Source organism: Phyllobates terribilis, unplaced genomic scaffold, assembly GCF_046119375.1.
Source record: "Phyllobates terribilis strain yellow unplaced genomic scaffold, ASM4611937v1 Scaffold_1__5_contigs__length_1240528914, whole genome shotgun sequence".
Taxonomy (NCBI): domain Eukaryota; kingdom Metazoa; phylum Chordata; class Amphibia; order Anura; family Dendrobatidae; genus Phyllobates; species Phyllobates terribilis.
This window is the reverse complement of record NW_027362761.1, coordinates 956,105,653-956,108,209: the sequence shown is the minus strand read 5'-3', so window position 1 is coordinate 956,108,209 and position 2,557 is coordinate 956,105,653.

The window sequence follows — 2,557 nt, the reverse complement described above, 5'->3', positions numbered from 1 at the left end:
CTGCTGCTGCTGCAACTGGACACCTTCAGACTCCATAATGAAAGAATGAAGCTTTGGGAAGCACTGAGCCATGTTACCTGATAGTTTATCAGGCCGCGACTTACCGAAACCCGTAAGTACGCACCGCGCGAGGACGCATGCTGTCAGCGCTCCCTCAGGTAAGCCGCGCTTTAGCGATGCCCCGCGCTGCGTTCACCCAGGGCAGGGTGAGTGGACACAATCGCCTTGGCCCTCGCCCCCCCCTCCCAATACTTACGGAGGGTGATGGTGGGCTGTCACCCCCACTCGGGATGCAGACCCCACCGCACTTTTGGGGCTCAGCCAGGGCCTACACTCCCACGGGAGGCGCACCTGGCTTGAGGCAGAAAAGGGGATACCACCCCAGACAGGGGCGCAGCCCCACTGCAAAAGGAACCCCCAGTGCTCAGGATGCGGTGCCTCTCCCATATAGGGGCGCACAAGCATAGGCCAACGCTGGAGCTGCCGTCCCCAGACAGGGGCGCAGGATCGACAGCCGTCGCCATCCACGTTCTTTTGCCTGCGACCGGCTTCCTCCATCAAGGACAGGAAACCAAACTGAGGCGAGAGGGAGGGCCGCCCCCTTTTAAGCCTGTAGGTTTCCTGTCCTTGGTGGGCGGATTCCCTCTCTCGTGGTGCTGTCATGGTCGACCGATAAATGAAGCAGAAAATTTCTGCAAGTCCTCTCCCGGAAAAACGCATGCGGAATTCCGCATGCGTTTATTGCGCGTTTATCGCGTGTTTTCCACATGCGGAATTGCCTTGCGTTTTTAATGTATTGCACAAGGCAATTCCGCTTGCGGAAACGCTAAATTAATGGACATGCTGCGGATTTTTGAACGCAGCATAAACGCTGCGGAAAAATCCGCAGCATGTGCACTGAACTTGCGGAATCCCCTTGGGGACCATGGGGAGCGGATTACCTAGCGTTTCACATGCGTTTACGCTGCGGAAATGCCGCAGTATATACGCATGAAAAACGCTACGTGGGCACGCAGCCTAAGAGTCTTTTTTTGCTTTGTCGCCATTTTCCAAGACCTATAACTTTTTTTTTTTTAGGAGTATGAAGCTGTGTGAGGGCCTAGATTTTGTGCCCTGAGCTGACGTTTTTACTGGTACCATTTTGGGGTAGATACGAGGTTTTGATCACCTTTAATTGCAATGTTGCGGCGGCCAGGAAAACACAATTCTGACACAGAGTTTTTTTGTTGCGCCGTTTACAGATCAGATTTATTTTATATTTTGACTGGACTTTTACGAATGCATGAATACCAAATATGAGGTTTTTTGTTTGTTTTTTAAATGAGGCAAAAAGGAGGTGATTAATTTTATTTCCTTCATATTTTTTAAAACTTTTTTCCCCCCTCACTTTTTACTGTAGTCCTCTCAAGGAACTTCAAGCTGTGATCGTCTAATCGCTTGTGCTATACATAGCAGTGCTATACATAGCAGCGCTATGTATAGAGAATGCGTCATGGGCGCGCTAACGCGAGCGTGGATGTCGGTGCGACGAGAGTAACAGGTCAACAGCCATGGGCGTAGCTTCACTCCACCTGCGGCTGTTAGAGGTACACAACGGCTGATTAAATCAACCATCATGTGCAGGCACACAACATATGACGTAAACTTATGTCGTTAACGGGTTAAAGGGAATCTATTACTAGTTTTTTGCTATGTAATTTGAGAGAAGCATGATGTAGGGACAGAGACTTTGATTCCAGCAATGTATCACTCACTGGGCTGCTTACTGCAGTTTTGATAAAATCACTGTTTTCTCTTCTGCAGATTTAGCAGGTACATAGATGCTGATCTGTGTATAACCCCTTGTGCCTCACTGATTGGCAGCTTCCTGTGTACACTTTACAATGCAAGAAAGCTGCCAGTGTACGCAGTAAGCTGTCAATCAGTGGTGGGGGTGGTATTACACAAAGCAGTAGGATTACATGGAATGAAACAACTAGTCCTCTAGTGAATCTCCTACTGACTAAAACACTGATTTTATTAAAACTACAACATATAGACCAGTAAGTGACACATTGCTGAAATCAAGTTCTATGCCCCAACATCATGCTGCTCTCAAATTAAACAGCAAAAATGTGCTGAGAGACTTCTAATTCTTGATTTTATTTTTTTAAAATTCCCTTCATGGCAGGGATGTCCAATTCAAAAACACAGAGGGACAAAAGTATACAGTATAATAGGCCTCACATAGTCCTCCATACAGTACAATGGCCACACATAGGGGTGGTGTTTATGGTGTCGAGGGCCAAATATAACCACCCTGCAGACCAGATTTGGCCCAAGGGCCAGAGTTTAACGTGTGCTTTATGGTACTGCAGTTGATACATAGGTCAATTTTGTAGCACTATCAATATCATGCTGGTTTATGTTGCCTGACACCATTCATATTTAGTGTCTTTTTTCCCCCCCCGACAAAACTGATATGGAAACAGGGAAACAGTTGAAAATTACTAAAAGCAGCAATGATTGAGGTGGCTCAATATATAAAGTTTTCTTGTCATGAAGTCAGAAACAAGAA